Here is a 20,290-nt window from a genome sequence, read left to right as displayed (position 1 = left end):
CTAAAGAGTATTATAAAGACAGTGTCCTAGTCAATGGTCAGGAGACTCCTGCCATTAGAGACACTGGGGCCAGCATAACTGTGGTGGACAAATCTTTTTTCAAGGTGGAGGATGTTGCTAAGGCACCCAAACGCCTCACCAAGTTAGCTGGAGGGCCTGTGCAGATGCTTCCCCAATTACCAGCTCTCATCCAGTGCAATGAAATGACTGTCAGGATACCTGTGAGTGTACAATCTGAAGTACCAGGAAGGGTGCTGTTGGGCAATGATCTGAAAGACCTGGTAGTAGTGTCAAGTACTCCCAGACCTCCTAGTCTAGTAAGAGATTACAGGAGCTTACCAGACCTGCAAGGGAGAGGACCTTGAGGGGCTCTCCTGAGGAGATGATAGAAAAGGAAATCACTCCTACTCCATTGGAGTTACTAACTGCTATTTCAAAGCAACCAAAAGCAAAGGGGAAACCCAAGACTTCCAAGAAGAAACTATCAGAAAGCACTCCAGTACTGCCAACCAGGAAATCTCTTAGTTTGTCAAAAATCACACCTGTGATTCTCCCTCCAGCTGAGGCTGAGAGTGAGGTACAACCCTGTGTGGTTGAACTAGAACCTGAAGATTCAGATCTAGTAGGAGGCCATGAACTCATTGGAGATCTTGACCCTGTGGACCATCCTGAGCTGCAGTCTTTACTGGCAGAAGGTGGACCCCAAAGGGCAGACTTCAGTAAGGGACAAAGAGAATGTCCAACTCGGGAAGGTCTTCGCCACCAGGCAGCTTCTCAGCTTGAAGGGGAAGAGCCTGGGAAGTATAGTTTACACTGGGAAGATGGCCTCTTCTATAGTGAACCAACCGAGTCACTCCCTGGGGACTACAAGAGACTTGTAGTACCCCAAGCAAACCGACTCCAATTCTTGCAATTAGCCCATGAGATACCTTTGGCTGGTCACTTGAGCTTCAACAAGACCAAGGAAGGGCTCTCTCTCTCTACTTTTATTGGCCTAAAATGGGGGCTGAGGTAGATAAGTATTGCAAGAGTTGTCACACATGCCAGACCTCTGGTAAGAGTGGCTCCAAGAACGTGGCACCCTTAGTGCCTCTCCCTGTAGTGGGAGTACCATTTGACAGGGTAGGAATCGACTTTGTTGGTCCCCTTGATCCTCCAACTTCTTCAGGCAACAGGTTTTTAGTTGTTGTAGTAGACCATGCTAGTAGGTTCCCTGAAGCAATTCCTATAAGGACTGTTACAGCTCCGGCTGTAGCTAAGGCCCTCCTTGGTATTTTTACCAGGGTTAGGTTTCCTAAGGAGGTAATATCAAATGTTATGTCCCACTACATGAAACCCATGTGGAAAAACTGTGGAGTTACCTAAAAGTTCTCAACAGCATACCACCCTCAGACAAATGGGTTGGTAGAAAGTTTTAACAGAACCATGAAGAGCATGATAGGAGCTTTAGAAGCCCCTCCTAAGAAAAAGTGGGATCTTTTACTGCCATGCCTTCTCTTTGCATATAGAGAAGTCCCTCAGGAGGGAGTGGGTTACAGTCCCTTTGAACTTCTCTATGGCCATCCGGTCAGATGTCCATTAGCCCTGATCAAGGAGGGGTTGGAGAGTGCTCCTTCCCCCACCCCAGTCAGAGTCACTGACTATGTGATCGGACTCTGGAGGAGAATGTCACACATGATGGCTGATGCAAGTGATAACTTGAAAGCAGGTCAGGCTCTGGGCAAGCATTGGCATGACCAGAAGGCCAACATGTTTGTTTTCGCTCAAGACCAGCTAGTTCTTGTTATGGTCCCAACAAGGCAGAGGGCCTTACAGGACAAATGGATGGGACCCTTCAAGGTTGTGGGAAAACTTGGAGAGGTGAACTATCTGGTGGACTTAGGCAATCCTAAGGAGGATCCTAGAGTCTTTCACATCAACCGTCTAAAAACTTATATCTCGAGACCAGAACTGGGAGCTTTTCTTCTAGCTTCGGCTCAAGAGGAGGAGGAGAGCGAACCTCTACCTGACCTCCTCAGAGGCAAACCTTTAGATGAGAAAATAGGAGTCAATCTCTCTTCTAATCTGACACCTGAGCAACAAGAGGAGTGCAACGTTTTGTAGAATCAATTTGCCTCCCTGTTTTCTCTACACCAAGCTTGACCCCTTGGGACCAGCATGATATTTAAACTGGTGACTGTTTACCTGTCAACAGCAGGGGCTACAGGATGTCAGAAAATGTAAGAACCCACATCAAAGGAGAGGTGAACAAGATGCTTGATCTCGGGGTAATAGAGCCCTCTACTAGTCCACGGTCTAGCCCAGTGGTGTTAGTACCAAAAGCAGGACCCAAGGAGTTGAGATTCTGTGTGGACTATAGAGCCCTAAATGCAGTCACTAAGACTGATGCCCATCCTTTGCCAAGGACAGATGAGATGGTGGATAGACTTGGCTCAGCCAAGTTCCTCAGCACATTTGATCTCACGTCAGGCTATTGGCAAGTAGCCCTGACTGACCATGCCAAGGAGAAAACTGCATTCTCCACCCCAGTTGGCTTATACCAATTTGAGGTTATGGCTTTTGGATTAAAGAATGCACCTGCTACATTCCAAAGGATGGTTAATCAGGTTCTGAATGGGATGGAGGACTTCTGCATGGCATACTTGGATGACATTGCAGTGTTCAGCCCTACTTGGAAAGAACATGTTGACCACCTAGTATATGTTTTGCGGGCTCTGCAACAGGCCCATCTGACCATAAAGGCAAGCAAATGTCAAATTGGTCAGAGTAAAGTGGTCTACCTTGGGCATGAGGTAGGAGGTGGTGAAATAAGGCCTTTGCTCAGCAGGATTGAAGCTGTGCAAAATTGGACAACCCCTCTACTCAAACCCAAGTGAGAGCCTTCCTAGGCCTCACTGGGTATTACAGGAATTTCATTGAGAACTATGGATCATGGATCCATAGCTTCTCCACTGAATGTAATCTCTTCTCCTAAGTTCCCTAAAAAGGTCAAATGGAATGAGGAGTGCAATCAGGCCTTTGAAAGCCTGAAGAAAGCCCTTTGTCAAGCTCCAGTTCTCAGAGCTCCTGACTACCACCAACCCTTCATTGTACAGACAGATGCTTCCAATATAGGTATAGGTGCAGTACTCAGTCAACTGGATGAGAAAGGTAGGGAGCACCCCATTTGCTTCATCAGTAGGAAACTGAAGGGACCTGAAACAAGGTGGGCAACTATAGAGAGAGAATGTTTGCCATTGTGTGGGCGTTGAAGAAGTTTAGGCCATACTTGTATGGATCTACTTTCATCATTCAAACAGACCACCAACCCTTGAGATGGTTAATGCAAATGAAAGGGGAAACCCAAAACTGCTAAAATGGTCAATCTGCCTCCAAGGGTTTGATTTTACCATTGAGCACAGGTCAGGATGTCACCACCAAAATGCTCATGGTCTCTCTAGGATGTTTATAACCGACTAGAGGTAAGAGACTCATCCAGGAGTGGATTAGATCCTCCTGTCGCATAGTCTGGGGGGGGGGGGGCGAGTGTTAGGGAGAATTCTCATTCTATGGCTAATTTCCCTTACCTATAGAGTCCCCCAGCAGCTTTGCTGGATTTGAAGGGTTTGTTTCTTTTTACATGCTAGGAGTGAGACTCTTTTTCCCACTCTTAGGCGTTTTTGCTATGTGTGTTCTATGCTATTTTTGTGTTTAATGCCTATGGGATTCCCTCTCCCCCATAGGAATCTTTATTCACATGTGTTACACAGCACCCTCAGTGCAGTGACACAGGTGTGTCATAGCGACCCCCAAACATAGACTCCATACCCTGGGACCGACTACTGTCTCCCAGGGCATGTAAAGTCCCCATTGACTTTACTAGTCGATTTTTATGAACTTAACCAGTACCACCCATCTTACTATGGAAGCACTGGAAGGGGTAAATAGTTTTCCCCCTATGTTCATTTTCGAGGGGGTACCTTAAAGTCTCTCTCTCTAAAGTTTCTGGCTGGTGGCAGTGGTTACTACCATAAATATTGGACCGTGAATATTTCCCTATGGGATTTTCCGATTGTTCGAGGCTACCACTTTCTCTGACAGCCTCTAACATACCGCCGGTGCATTTTAAAATTAACTTTGCTCCAGTAGGTTTTATTTGCCAGAACTTTAATATAACTTCTTTCTCGTGTCTTTCTCTACGATCCTAACCCAGGTTGGGGATCCTTTATTCGTCCGTGTCTAGACCGGTGGGGGGTCTGTACTTCCGCTCTCTATATGGTAGAGGAGAGGCATAGAGGACCCCAGCCAAGATTCTCTATTACGGTAGCGATGGACGAGCAATCAAGGCCTAGCTTCTCAGGAGGTGATGCAGGCTGGTTCTTAAGTACAGTGTATCCCCCAAGCCCCCACAAAGGAATGTCCACACACTGTATTACTGAAAACACAGTCTTTATATAATTAATATTCAAAGGTTATGTACACTTATCACAATAACGCACTTTGTGCTCAGGAAAATCAATAATGGTAAATATCTACAATTCTAAAGTGGTACCACTAATATTAGACCTCATTAAAGTGCATTCACAATACTGTTAAAATGGCACACAGATCAATAAGAAGGAAACCAGCAATAGAGAGAGGAGAGATAACAGAGGGTTGAAACAGTAGGCAGAATACTGGCCCCTACCACTGGACACAGTTCTGTGTGGAGATCCCCCCACCTGGGCAACCTGTAAAATAAAGAGATATAACACAAGCCCAGTCCATATATTGTTCAATAGTCTTATTCTCTCCTACAATGTTTTTACCCCCCCAATGTACCTGGTGGAGTCGAGTTCTTCGAAGAGGCGTCGACAGATCCTTCTTGAATGACCCCCTTTAAAGCAGGAGTCACGGATCGTCGAGAGGCGTCGAGAAGCGTCGAGGAACTCGGTGTTCGGTGTCGGGGAATCGACGGCCCTTCTTGAATGCCTTCCCTTTCAAGCGGGAGACACGGGGCGTCGAACGTCCGACAACAAACAGGGTAGAACGGCGTCGATGAGGCGGCAGGCTTCGATCCGAGCGGTGCTCGTCGGCGTCGAGACGTCGGCGTCCTGCGAGGAAGAGGCGTTCGGGGCACCTCGGCGACACTAGTTCTGGACCGCAAAGATTGTGAATGACGGTAGCCCAACAAGGGCGTCGAGTCGCTCGAGTCTTTGGGGTCGTGGGGTGGCGGGAAACCCACCGGCGGATTCTCCTCGGCGCGTTGGTCGTCCTCGACTTTCTCCGGCAGGACAAAAGCGGTCGACGGTGCGGACGAGGGAGTCCTTCGAGTCAAATGTTCTTAGGCAAGGAGCGGACGGCTCCGGTCGTCGGCGGCTCGGCGTCAAGTGGTTCCCACGGCTGGGCAACACAACTTCGACGGGCCTCCAGCGGTTGCACAGACCTGCGAACCCTGGTCGACGGCAATGGACTTCGACAGCGTCGAGGTCCGGGTGCTTTACTTCGGTCTCCTCGGCAGTCCCCTTCTCCGGTCGGCAGCCTTTCGATGGTCTGGCGTCCAGGGAGCTTCGGCGAAGATTCAGCGGTGCTCGATGGTCCCTCGGAGCACGGGAAGAGGGCGCCTAGCCAGGTCCTCTCTCGGGTCTGTCCTCGACGATTTCGACAACCTTCAGTTCCGTCGAAGCGAATGCCACAGCAAGTCTTCTTCTTCCAGCTGGACGTCGAGGATCAGCAAATCCAGTTACTCTTGAGTGGAGACTCAGCTTCTGAATGCTTCTGAACAATTTCCAGTGGTGAGAGGTCCCCAGATATACTATTCTGTCTCTCATCCACACTGCTGGCACACACACAGCAGCCAATCACACAGAAGGGCATTCATGCAGTCAGTCAGCCAATCAGGCACACAGTGCATTCAGGCCACACTCCTCCCTTTCAGACACTCACAACAAGGAATGTGGATTGGGACAAGTACCCAGCCATTCAACACTACACACTGCATTCAGGCCAGTTTCGGGCAGGGCTGTCTCAGTCTTTGTCTCATATGCCAGAAACCAGACAACCACAACAAGGAGTGTATATTGGTCACACACTCCATTCACCCAGGTCCCACCCACAGGAGGTACCCATAACATACAGTCACTGGGAAGGCTCCAGGCAGTCTAGCTGGGCCTTCACAACAACACCATATATGGAACTTCCACCCAACAGCCAGTCAGGGGGAAGGGACAGAGCCAGGGCTTCCCAGGACTTTGGGAAAAACAAGACAACAGGCAATAGAAAGTAAGAGGCCACAGGGGCCATCTTGTTCCTATCAGGAATCAACTGATCCCAATGGCAGGGCCTGGGTATCCCAAAATGGAGGACACTCAGAGCACCTGTCAAGTTCAGCATGGAGCTGCCACCAGCCCATACCCTGCTCTGTGGGCCACCCACAGGTGCCCAAAAACATACACTAGGGGCACAGGGTTGTACCCCTACCCATGGGTGCCATAAGGGTATCTCATGGGTCTGTTCACCAAACCAAAAGAGAGCTGCACTGCCAGGAGTCCCTCATGGACTCCTGGGCAGAAAACATGACAGAACACACGGTAAAAACAGAAAAAGGACAAGGATTCAGAGGCCCTGTCCCTCAGATGCATTTCCAGCATCACAGTCCGTTTGGGGGGCTTCTGCCCAGAAGCCCTCCTTCCGGCGCCACTGAGTCTGGGGTGGGTCCATTGTGTGGGAGGGGGAGTAGGACCCCTGGACAGAGTTGCCGCAGCAACTCAGGTCGCACTCTATCCTGATAGGCTGGAGGGTCTCCCGCCAAGAAGACCACTCCACTGTGTGAGTGACAGTTAGGCTGTATGAATGGGTCTCTTTCTGCATAAAAGCAGGGTCCTGAGGACTGGAAGAGTAAGATGTTGCCACTGGAACTATGGAACCGAAGAGGAGAGAATCCTAAAACACCTGCAACGACTACCACCACCGGTGAAGCCCTGCTGCAGCATCCCACCACTTTTCTCCACACAACAAGAGGAGATTTTCATCTGAAAGAGCCTTCTTCCCTTGAGCTGGTGGGGCCAACCAGCTTGCCAATCGCCTTCCCGAACCTGCGGTCGTCGAATCACCAGTGCCCTGCACTTGGAGACCAGATAGCCAAGCAGCTATCGACCCAGACCGCGATTAAAAGGAGCGTGCCTTTTAACTTCATTTGGCAGCTGGTTTCATCCCTGGGTAGGGCAGTCCCTCGAACCTTCCTCCATGACGAGAGCCTCTCTTCCTCTGCTGGATCATCCGAACTGCAGGAACTACCAGGAACAACCGCCACCGCAGGAGCCACTTCTCCACTTTTAAGGTACATTTTTCTGCCAGGCCGCCCTTTCTTTGCGGTAGTGCTAAAGGTGTTTTAAATCCTTTGCCTACCTGTTGGGTTGGCCGCCCCGCTCTCTTAACATTGTCTTTCGCTTTCTGCATCCACGTTTTCAACATCGTTAACCAAAGACTTGACTGCAGTTACAAGAACATTTTGCTCCTGGGCCCTTGCCCTGTACCATTAACTCTGGCACAGACCTATTGACTCTGGTCACATTTGTTAGACCTGCCTTCTCGAGACTGATTCTCCATTCGAACTGTGTGGTGCAACCCTCTCTTATAACTACCCTTTCCTTCCCACTGCATAATCATTGTGAAATGCCATTTTGCTCAGTTTTCATTTAAAGTATTGCCTATACTGATGTACTGTCTGACTGAACTGGTTCACACCTGATGGGAAGCGTTGTTAGGGGTTGTAACAACCTATTTATAGATAACTTGTGTTTTCCCTTCCTTGTGAGACATTGCTAGAGGATCCCTTATGTGTAGTTGTCACTGTGCCGTTTTGCTCAGTTTTCACACTGGTTCACTTGGTCTACAATTTATATAGGGAGTGTGTATATTTTTCCATTGACTTAATTTAACTTGCTTGATACTTGTGATACATGTGTTTGCTTAGAAGTGTATAAAATAAATATATATCTACTTTTTAACTACAAAGCTTTGGTCAGTGTTTGCTTGTTCCACAGTACAGTAGGCCTATTGTGTAAACCCTGAATACTGCTCACCTCCCTCTTGAGATAAGTCTGACTGCTCATCCACAGCTACCAAATAAATCGTTGTGGTACAGACTGATACCAAAGGGGATTTATTGCTCTCACCCGTAGTCCTAATCTGGTGTAGTGCTCCCTAGGGGAACTACACTGGATTCTGCCTAACACAAGACATTTATTACATGGTGCTGAGTAGGACCCCCAGACAATTGGGCTGATGGGCATGGTTGGTCATGGGTGTACACATGTGTGTTCACAATGATGGGGACGACTGCGGATATGGGTGTGTATCACGTGGGCAGTTGGTTGTTGGCCTGTGTGTGGGGATGGCAAGGAGTCTGTGCTGGGCAGCTGTTGTCTGGCATGCATGCTTCTGGTCCCCATTCACGCAGGCCCGCTCCACGGGTGCCACTCAAATTGGGGGTGAGGGTGGTGGCTTGCTACATGGCACTGCTGTGCTGGCAGCATTGGTATGTACTGCATGGCACTTTGATGGGTACCTTCGCTCCCCTCCCCACTTCTCAGACTCGCATGGCTATTGTGGTAGGTGGTGGATGTGGTACCCACTCACTGCACCCTGTTGCCATGCTTGGCTCCTGATTCTGTTGACTGGGGCATCTTCTGCTAGGCTTTCATTGATGCATGCACATGCGGGGGGCGGTTGACTCACCTCATGCCTCCTGGCTGCTGGCACCCGCCTCTGCACCTCCAGTTCCTGTGACGCCCTCCATGTTCAGCACTGTAGCATGACTTGAGGAGGTACTTACACTGGTATTCCCATGCAGAAAAGCTGAACCTAAATGCATTCTGCATGCCTGAAGGGGAGGAACTGCAAGGCCAAAGTAGCATGCATTTACTCATCCGAAGGACCTACTCTCCATCTTGGTTTCAGGAAAGTATGCAAGAGAAATGCAGAGCAAGACAGTGCCACTGCTCTCCCTAAGCATGCAATGAACTCAGGCTTCCAAGCCTCTGCCCACCAAAAGGACACCAGGGCTACTTCTTACAACCAGAAAGCTGTCCTCTGTCCCCCATCTTCATTTAGACCTGCATTGCCATGTTTTTTCTTTTGTTCATCCTTATATTTTCCAGGTCTGGCATGGATTCACATGCTCATGAATATTCTCTGTAGTCAGGCCGGGAACTTAAAAAACAGTTTCACTTTCGTTTAAAAACTGTCTTTCTCCTATAAACCAATCACTGAGCTCTGGGTCATACAGCCTCTAGCCAATGATTGCCCTCTCCCTAAGCTCCTCCTCTGGCAGCCATCTTCAGATTTTTACTGCACATCCAAGTGTTGGGAGTCCTAGTGTTTCTCTCTTAAAGCTTTCTGCGTTTTTCGTGTTTTTTTTGCTAGGAAAATCCTATTTTTGTTCGATTGAGCCCATTTGCTCTATCGTTTCTTCATCTGACTAATGGGGTTCCGTTTGTCGGCATATTTCATTGCCCCTCAAGGGCAGAATCATCGAATGTTACTTCTTCAAAGTTTCCAGAAGCCCATCGGGCCTACACCGCATGCCGGGTAATATCGGTGGAGGAGGACGGGGCTTCCCTCTTCAAGCTCTGCACCAGCTGCGGTTTCCGGAATGTTTTCATGGAGGACAAGCATTCCCAGTGCCTTTATTGTCTTCACCCGACAAACAAGGAGGAAGATTGCAAGATCTATCATGGCTTTACCAAGCACACTATGAAGAATCGGCAAACCAGACTGGCGGCGTGGCTCAAATCCAAGGCCCCTACCCCTTGTGGTTGACAGGGGCATGCCTCATCCAGATCTGGCCAGTCAAAGCAGGCTCAGCTCAAGACTGACACCTCGGGACCCAAAAAAGGGGGGTAGAAGAGCTCCAGGGCAGGGATATTTCTTCTTCCTACGAGGCCGACGAGGTTTCCATCCATACCATCCTGGAAGACGTTGGGGATGACGAATGGAACGTCAAGGAGGTAGTCCACCCAAGAGAGGCTGACGGCGACCGTGGGGATGATGACATAGGCGCTGGGCCCAGCTTCTCTACTCCCCAGGCACCTCCCAGGGATCTGTCGCAGGACATTCTTTCGACCCTCCACACACTGATGTCAGAGATACAGAAGAGGATGCAGACGGCACCTCCACCTGCACCACCAGCTATGACCCTGTTGACACTGGGGCCAGAACCGCTGAAGAAAAGGAAGAGGCAGCCTACACCTCTGCTCCAGCTGCCATTGCCCTCCCCTCCCCTAGTGGTACGGGGACGGACACAGCGACGACAGACACCGACGACAACAGCGGCATCTTTCCGCCTCCAAGGGCTTCTCCCCCGGACGAAGTGGGCTCCTTCCACTTCAAGGTCACACGCACATTGGAACTCTTCCACCTCATGCCAGATGAGATGACGAAGGAGGGCTTCCTTTATCAACGCCGGGAGGCAAAAAGGAAGACCATTCTAGTGGTGCCCCTCTTGGACGACGTCTGTGAAGAGGGTCTGGCGCTGCTGAAGAACCCTGTAACGCTCACCTGATTCCCGTAGAGGCGCCGGTCTTGACTGGGCGTATACCGTATCTTCTAAGGTGATGTGTAACACACGGCTGGCTCTTTGGGCTGGAACTCTGTGCACTGTATGTCTGACTCGAAGGGTAAGATGTCTGTAGATAGAAAATATGGATTAAGGAACTGGGTTATTGAATGTCTCTCTCTTCTTCCCTTTCTCTTCTCCTGTAGAACCCCAAAGGTTAACGCTCTCACCTTAGGTAAGCGAACGCCGTGCTCTCCATCTGCCTCGGGGCAGGGTGCTGTAACCAGTTTCTTCACTGGATAAGGGGAGCAGGCCTCTTGACTTCAGAGGACTGCTGTCCGTCGTTTACTGCACGAACGGTAAGTTTCGAGTAATTCTAATGTCTTTAAAGTTTTTAATAATGATGTCTTTTGTTTTGCAGGGTTCCGGCGATGGCTGAAGTGAGTTGAAAATGGAGCCCGTGTGATGAATAGAAGCGCCTGGAAGCACGTAAGTAAGCGCTTGCTGCCTGCTTCCCGATGCGCTCTAACTGTCTTTTTATTTTGCAGGTACAAGTTTGGAGCGACTGCAGGGTGCCGGAATACCCACTGGGTTAGATGTGGAAAGGAGTAATGGCACGTGAGTATTAAAGTTCCCCAATGTCTTTGAACGCACCTTGTTTTGTCTTTCAGATGCCGGAATGCAGAGTGAAGACCTCCGGAGCGCACGAAGATTAGGTAAGCCTTTGTCTTTCAGATGCCGGAATGCAGCGCGAGGCGTTGGTGACAGCCGATGGACCAGGTAAGTGGAGAGCTGTCACTGAAAACCGTAATGCTAACCTGTTCTTTCTTGTCTTTATAGGTGTTGCTGAAGACTGGATTCAGGATGGTAAGCCTTTTCCCTTAGGCCCAGGATCAGATGCAGAAGACACGATGAGCGTTCTGCTGCAGAGGATGCAGAATAACGCAAAGCAAGATTCATCCATCGGGTGTGGTTTAAATAGCCTCCTGTAGTGCTTAGGTGTCTCCTTCCACAGCCACGCCTAGGTAAGAAAAGAGTTCCTGCTTTCCAGAAGAGTTCCAGTGTTCTGAATCTAGGGAGTGGCTCCTGCCCCACCCAACAGGAAAAGTAGTTCCAAACAGAAGAGGATCAGAGGCTCAACTGGCAGGCAAGTAAGCAGCATGGTCTGCTGCAGGTAAGTCCACCCAAGCATTATGAGCCCGGCGCTTCCAGCACTGGGACTGGGCATATTTATGAGCCTGGTGCCACTGGCGCCAGGACTGGGTCCAAAAGGTCCCAATTGGGACTGGTTGGCACTCGGAACCTGGGTTATGGATCTGCTTCCAAGGGAGTCGGGAAAACCCTGACCTTTTGGAAGCAGAGATCATGACAAACACTACCTCAGCCCTGGCGAAGAGAGACCGGCTCGAGAAGAAATACCAGATGCTGGATTCTGCCCCGAAGTGTCTGCGGTCACGGCCATCACCGGACTCGGTGGTCTCTGCGGCCGCACGGAAGAAATCATCCAATTTGACTTCCTCAGCCTCTGTTCCCCCGGACAACGAGGGGAAGAAGTTGGATGCCGTAGGCAGAAAGGCCATCTACTCAGCAGCAACGACGGTCAAGGTGGCGAACGCTTTAGTTATCCTGGCCAGGTACGTCCGGGAGTTATGGTACAAGATGGCCCTGATACTGGATTTCCTCCCCGAGGACAAACAGAGCGAGGCGATTGAGATCCTTTAGGACAGCGAGGTGGTGTGAGACCATGTTATCACTGTGGCACTGGACATTGCAGACATGGGGTTCTGCCAGATCGGAAACAGGGTTTGTCTCTGTCGTCGTGGCTGGCTGAAGGCCACCAACTTTAGGCAAGAGGTTCAGACGAGGGTCCTGGACATGCCATTCGACAGAGGCAATCTCTTCGGAAAGGCTGTCAATGAATCTCTTCAGGCCATCAAGACCGAAACAGAGACAGCCCGTGCCCTGGGCACACTGCAACAGCACTGTCCGTCCTTTCGTTCCTCAGGAGGGAAGTCGGGCAGATCTTTGAAGGGTTTCGGCACAGGATCGTCCTCTTACTGCCAGCGCTCCCGTTCCTCAACCCAGCAGACCTTGAGGGGCCGTTCCTAGGCCTTTGGAGGAGGACGGCGTTGTCATGGCTCCCAAGGCAGCGCACCGGCCTCCAAGCAGGACTGAACTGGCCAAGACGTCGGGCCCCCACCCCTGCTTCCCGGTCGGAGTCCGGCTGGTGATCTTCATCAGCGTGTGGGAAAACATCTCTACCGATCGATGGGTGCTGGATGCTCTCGCCCACAGACACACTTTGGAGTTTCAGCGAAAGTGTCCTCGGATAGCACCAGTGGCCCGGCAGGAACACCACATCCCTCAACTGCGGCTGGAAGTTCGGGCCATGTTAAAAAGGGGCGATAGAGCTAGTTCCGAAGTGACTCCGGGGCACTGCAGTTTACTCCAGATACTTCTTAATAAGAAAGGAGACCGGGGGCTGTAGGCCCAGCCTTGATCTACGATGGCTCAACAAGTACATCAAGTTCCGAAAATTCAGGATGGTCACGTTGCAGCATGTGCTTGGCCTACTGAAGGAGGGAGACTTCCTGTTGTCACTGTATCTACATGACGCGTACTTCCATGTCTCCATTCACAAAAAACATTGCAGGTTCCTGCGATTCGTCGTACAAAGGAAACACTACCAGTTCAAGGCTCTCCTCCAGACTGAAGTCGGTACCCAGAGTCTTTACAAAGGGCCTCATCACGAGTTGGGAGCTAACCCCAGCGGTATTACCGCTGGGGCTATTAGCCTACCGCCAAACCCACCGGCACTATTAGCGCCAGATCATGGGTTTGGCGGATTGGTAAGTCCCCATTCCCCATTGGGCACATTCGGGAATTTTCCCAATGGGGAATGTTCGGCGCTATTACCGCCGGCAGTAATAGCGCTGAAATTCAGCAAAATCACGGCAGATTTGCCCCCAGTTCAGCTTGGGGGAAAATCTCCCAAGCCTGTGATTTGGCGGACCCTTAAATGCAGCGGTAATAGCGTTACGCTATTGATGTTGTTGTGTATCTACCTGATCGGGGTAACTAACTAAATACATTCTTATATAGTGCAACACTAACCCGAAGGTCTGGGGGCGCTCACATAGACAGACAACAGAAAACATAAACAGGCCGAGGTGATAGGAGAGTAGGAAACAGTCACTAAACGTAGTGACTGACAGTCATTTCAAGGTATCAGAGGTTGTTAGTTGTTTGTTTTTTAACTTAAGCTTTGAAGAGAAATGTGTTAAGACGTTTCCTGAACTCCTGCTAGGTCGAACATTGTTTTATTTGCAGCGGGATCAAATTCCAATTTTTAGGGACCCATGCAGTAAAGCTTCCTCCACCCAATTTCTTCAGGGTCGTGCAAGGTTGTCAATAACATCTGATTATTCGATCGCAGAGTCCTCTTTGGTGTGACTTTTTTAAATTCTAGTTTTAAGGTAATCCGGTGCATCACCTGAAAGGCATTTAAAAACCATGACTAACCCTTTAAAGTTAAGTCGTTGCTCTATGGAGAGCCAGTGTAGTTTCTTCCTATATTCTGTGATGTTTGACGACTCAGCACACAGACAGCCCGAACCTCGCCGTTTTATATGACCTGCAGTCTCCTAATATTGCCCTTGGTTGTTCCCATAAGGAGGCTATTGCAGTGGTCTAACTTGGTGTTGACTATATCTGCTGCAATTGAAGCTCTGTTATGTTCTGACAAGTAAGGACGGATTTGCCACAGGAGATGTATAAAGAAGGCACATGATGATTTAAGATTGGACACATCCTTCTGGAAAGAGAGATGGGCATCAAAAAACACTCCCAAAGTTTTTACATAGTCGGACACCGGGATAGTGTGAAAGCTTTGTATCGAGTATCCAAGTTCTTCTTTCTATAAGGTGTGCTAATGATAAGCAGCTCAGTCTTCTTGTCGTTAAGAGCTAGAGAGTTTAGGGCCATCCATTTCTGGATTGCCCCAAATATCTCATTGATAGTAGCCAGGTCCTCGTCGTAGATCCCAGATAGTGTACCAACTATCTGGGTATCATCGGCATAGTTGGCAAATTGCACACCCATAGACTTGAGGAGGTCACACAGGCATTTGATATATATATATATATATTGAATAGCAGTTACGCAATATGGACTCTTGACATCTGCCATGTGATCCGTACATCAACCAGGCAACAACAAACTATAAAAAGAACACAGGAGGAAGCATGTAGCAAAGCCTTTAACTATCTGCTATACACCTGAGATAACTGCAGTAATAAATGTACATCTGGTGGTTCTTACCTTTTTAATACAAAAATTGGTTTGGGATGATGCAGGTAACGCCCCAGTCCCATCCCTTTATAAATTATAGTCTTGGACACACAAGACATCCACAGCATACCTGTGACATATTCCCGTGGTGCTGCAGGTAACGCCCTCCCCACCCTCCGTCCCGTCCCTTATAAATTATAGTCTTGGACACACAAGGCGTCCACAGCATACCTGTGACATATTCCCATGGTGCTGCAGGTGTGCATTTCTGAATAAACCTAGTGCTGTTTTTCCTGAAGAGACCCAGAAAGCACTGATGACAGTGAGGCAATAAGAAATGGTGTTGTTTTCTATGTATGTCCCCTTGTGAATTCCTATACCGTAAGAGCTTGTTGCTCATAAGACCCAAGAATGAAGACAGTCATTCTACGGTCCAGATGAAGGCGACATGAGTAGATCATTCAGTGGTTTGATTTTTGTTTTGCAATTTAGCTGCACACTCTAGGGAGGGTTAAATAAGCAGAAAAAATCCCTACTCGAATGTAGCATTTTAACTTGCAATTTTCTTTGCTATATCTGCTGCTCGGTCATCTTAATCTAACATGGTTTCACTCTGTCGTATGGGTTGAGAGAGGTGTAGATACTGACTCCTTCCTTTCTGGAGGGAGTTGCTTTTAATTCAGTAAAACTGTACCTGGCAAACCCCACATTGGTATTGTTAGGCAGGATTGTATGTAGCAACCCTGTGGGAGACTACGCCAGCATTGTCCTCTTGGCAATAGGTAATCCAACCTTTGGTATAGGCCTGTACTACACAAGTTGATAGAGTGTCTGAACAGCCAGGCCTATCTCAGGAGGGGTCAATGTGAGCTGTAGGGTTGTAACATAGAGATTCACAGTGACAGGTATTCAAATAACACATATATATGCAAGGTTTCTTGATTAAAATAAATATTTATTAATTTAACTGTCAGTTTTAAAATAAGCCTTCATTAGAAGGGAGCAATATGCAGCACTTAAATATACTTCAACAATACACTTGTCCAGTTCAGTAAAGTAAGTCGATACCCTTTTGGGATGTCACACAGATATTCCTACACCCTGAGGTGACTCCAATAGTTAGGACACTGTGGACATTAATATATCACTTTTCACACTTAAATGGTAATACTGAAGTTGTGGAAAAAAGCAAAAGGTTAGGGAAGGAAACAAAGGTTAACGAGTTTTTCAAACAGGAAAGCACCTTTCAATCCCCCAATGGAGTATAGGTTAACCCTTTCCCAGCTATACAAATGTACTTTTTGGAGGGACAGATCAACACAACGTCAGAGGGTAAGAAGAGTCTTCAGGGAGCCAGGACAATATCAATTGAGCGAAGTCTAGGGAAGCTGAGGCACTTCATGAAGATAACACAAAAGTCTTGCACAATGTTAAAGAGAGTTTAGTTGTAAAAGGAAATCTTGGTTGGGCCACAAGTTGGGAGGCTTGTGAAGGGTAAGCAGTAAGCAACTCTGCAAAGGGCAGCCAATGCAAGTCTCCAGTGAGAGCAAGGAAGCTGCACACAACAAGAGGTAAGTACTCCTTAGTTCACAGTACCTTGAGTCTGAAGAAAAGGTTCCAGCTGGCTTCTGTTCCTGTTGTAGTCCTGCAGATCCTGTTGTTCCTGGGCCTCAGTCGTGGGGACAAGAGGGAGGACGTCCGGGGACTCCTGCACTACGGTTTGAAGGTTGGCGGCAGCAATGGGCATGTTAGGGAGAATTCTCAAAAATGTGCTAATTCCCTTCACCTTAGAGACCCCCAGCAACTTTGCTGGATTTTGAGGACTTGATTATTTTACCTGGAAAGTGTGAGCCTTCTTTTACCACGCTCTCATGTATTCTGATGTGTGTTTTACTCTTGTGTTCCTTGATTATGGAGTTTTAGACAATCTCCACAGGCATCATCTTTTCATTTGTGTCACACAGCACCATCAGTGCAGTGGCACAGGGAAGCCTTTCAGGCTTTCCCAAGGTTTAAATACCTTCTCTCGGTAAACTACTGTTTCCCAGAGAAAGTAAAGTGAAATTGACTTTACTAGTCTTTTTAAATTCCCAGACTCAGCACACCCTATCTTAAAATAGAATGCTGGAGGGGTTACTTAGTATCCCCTGTGTCTAGATACTCATGTAGCAGTCAAATGCTACCCTTTCTTCTTAGAATGGCTGGTGGCCGTGGTTTTACAACGAACTACCATGATTTTTCCCGATCGCGAACTATTCGTAGCACCGGTAGCGTTAAATCACGGGAGCCATGTTTTTCAAGATGGCGTCTGAGCCCCCTTTGTTTAAGCAGGTCCCGGTCTGCTTTTTTCACCATTTCTTTTTGGAAAGGTCCTTCTACAGTTTGTCTCTGCGCACCAAACCACCTTACCCTTTCATAGCATCACTTTACTAGTGTGCTATCCATACAGCATGTCGCCTTATACTTTCAAAGCATCACTTTGCTGGTGTGTTATCTGTACAGCATGGCGCCTTATCCTTTCATACCATCGCTTTGCTAGTGTGCGATCCGTACTGCATGTCACCTTATCCTTTCATAGCACCGCTTTGCTAGTGTGCTATCCGTACAGCATGTCGCCTTATCCTTTCATAGCATTGCTTTGCTAGTGTGCTATCCATACAGCATGTAGCCTTATCTTTTCATAGCATCACTTTGCTAGTGTGCTATCCGTACAGCATGTCGTCTTATCCTTTCATAGCATCACTTTGTTAGTGTGCTATCCGTACAGCATGTCACCTTATCCTTTCATAGCATCACTTTGGTAGTGTGCTATCCATGCAGCATGTTGTTTATCCTTTCATAGCATCACTTTGCTAGTGTGCTATCCATACAGCATGTCGCTTTATGCTTTCATACCATCACTCTGCTAGTGTGCTATCCGTACAGCATGTCGCCTTATCCTTTCATAGCATCACTTTGTTAGTGTGCTATCCGTACAGCATGTCTTCTTATCCTTTCATAGCATCACTTTGTTAGTATGCTATCCATGCAGCATGTCATTTATCCTTTCATAGCATCACTTTGCTAGTGTGCTATCCATACAGCATGTCTCCTTATCCTTTCATAGCACTGCTTTGCTAGTGTGCTATCTGTACAGCATGTCACCTTATCCTGTCATACCATCACTTTGTTAGTGTGCTCTCCATACAGCATGTCGCCTTATCCTTTCAAAGCATCACTTTGTTAGTGTGCTATCTGTACAGCATGTCACCTTATCCTTTTATAGCATCACTTTGTTAGTGTGCTATCCATGCAGCATGTCGCCTTATCCTTTCATAGCATCGCTTTGCTAGTGTGCTATCCATACAGCATGTTGCCTTATCCTTTCATAGTATTGCTTTGTTAGTGTCCTATCTGTACAGCATGTCACCTTATCCTTTCATAGCATCACTTTGTTAGTGTGCTATCCATGCAGCATGTCGCCTTATCCTTTCATAGCATCGCTTTACTAGTGTGCTATCCAAACAGCATGTTGTCTTATCCTTTCATATCATTGCTTTGTTAGTGTGCTATCCATGCAGCATGTCGCCTTACCCTTTCATAGCATCACTTTGCTAGTGTGCTATCCGTACAACATGTCGCCTTATACTTTCAAAGCATCACTTTGCTAGTGTGCTATCTGTATAGCATGTCGCCTTATCCTTTCATAGCATCACTTTATTAGTCTGCTATCCGTACACTATGTCGCCTTATCCTTTCATAGCATCAATTTGTTAGTGTGCTATCCATGCAGCATGTCGCCTTATCCTTTCATAGCATCACTTTGTTAGTGTGCTATCCATGCAGCATGTCGTTTATCCTTTCATAGCACCACTTTCTTATTGTGCTATCCATGCAGCATGTTGCCTTATCCTTTATTAGCATCGCTTTGCTAGTGTGCTATCCGTACAGCATGTCGCCTTATCCTTTTATAACATCACTTTGTTAGTGTACTATCCGTACAGCATGTTACCTTATCCTTTCATGGCATCACTTTGTTAGTGTGCTATCCATGCAGCATGTCGTTTATCCTTTCATAGCATCACTTTGCTAGTGTGCTATCCGTACAGCATGTCGCCTTATCCTTTCATAGCATCACTTTGTTAGTGTGCTAGCCATAGCCATACAGCATGTTATTTTATCCTTTCATAGCACCGCTTTGCTAGTTTGCTATCCATGCAACATGTCGCCTTATCCTTTCATAACATCGCTTTGCTAGTGTGCTATCTGTACAGCATGACGCCTTATCCTTTCATAGCATTGCTTTGCTAGTGTGCTATCCATACAGCATGCTGCCTTATCCTTTCATAGCGTTGCTTTGCTAGTGTGTTATCCGTACAGCATGTCACCTTATACTTTCATAGCACCGCTTTGCTAGTGTGCGATCCATACAGCATGTCACTTTATCCTTTAATAGCACCGCTTTGCTAGTGTGCTATCCATACAGCATGTCGCCTTATCCTTTCATAGCATCGCTTTGCTAGTGGGCTATCTGTACAGCATGTCGCTTATCCTTTCATAGCGTTGTTTTGCTAGTGTGCTATCCGTACAGAATGTCACCTTATCCTTTCATAGCATAATTTTGCTAGTGTGCTATCCGTACAGCATGTCACCTTATACTTTCATAGCATTGCTTGGCTAGTGTTCTATCCGTACAGAATGTCGCCTTATCCTTTCGTAGCATCCCTTTGCTAGTGTGCTATCTGTACAGCATGTCACCTTATCCTTTCATAGCATAATTTTGCTAGTGTGCTATCCGTACAGCATGTCACCTTATACTTTCATAGCATTGCTTGGCTAGTGTTCTATCCGTACAGAATGTCGCCTTATCCTTTCGTAGCATCCCTTTGCTAGTGTGCTATCTGTACAGCATGTCACCTTACCCTTTCATAGCATCGCTTTTCTAGTGTGCTATCTGTACTGCATGTTGACTTATCCATTCATAGCACTGCTTTGCTAGTGTGCTCTTCATACAGCATGTCGCCTTATCCTTTCATAGAACCGCTTTGCTAGTGTGCTATCCGTACAGCATGTCACTTTATCCTTTCATAGCACTGCTTTGCTAGTGGGCTATCCGTACAGCATGTCACCTTACCCTTTCATAGCATCGCTTTTCTAGTGTGCTATCCATACAGCATGTCACTTTATCCTTTCATAGCGTTTTTTGCTAGTGTGCTATCTGTACAGAATGTTACCTTATCCTTTCATAGCGTTGTTTTGCTAGTGTGCTATCTGTACAGAATGTCACCTTATCCTTTCATAGCATTACTTTGCTAGTGTGCTCTCCATACATCATGCCGCCTTATCCTTTCATAGTACCGCTTGTCTCGTGTGCTTTCCATACAGCATGTCACCTTATCCTTTCATAGCTATGCTTTGCTAGTGTGCTATATGTACTGCATGTCTTCTTATCCTTTCATAGCACTGCTTTGTTAGTGTGCTATCCGTACATCATGTCACCTTATC

General features: G+C 47.6%; 1 protein-coding gene across 1 annotated transcript in view; it reads right to left on the bottom strand.

Moving 5' to 3' along the window:
• Positions 1 to 20,290, bottom strand: part of LOC138498499 (zinc finger protein 850-like) — a 441,476-nt gene that overhangs the window by 214,592 nt on the left and 206,594 nt on the right. The window lies entirely within an intron of this gene.

This window comes from Ambystoma mexicanum, chromosome 5q (genome assembly GCF_040938575.1).
Source record: "Ambystoma mexicanum isolate Mex_15411 chromosome 5q, UKY_AmexF1_1, whole genome shotgun sequence".
Classification (NCBI taxonomy): domain Eukaryota; kingdom Metazoa; phylum Chordata; class Amphibia; order Caudata; family Ambystomatidae; genus Ambystoma; species Ambystoma mexicanum.
This window is presented reverse-complemented; position numbering and strand designations above follow the sequence as displayed.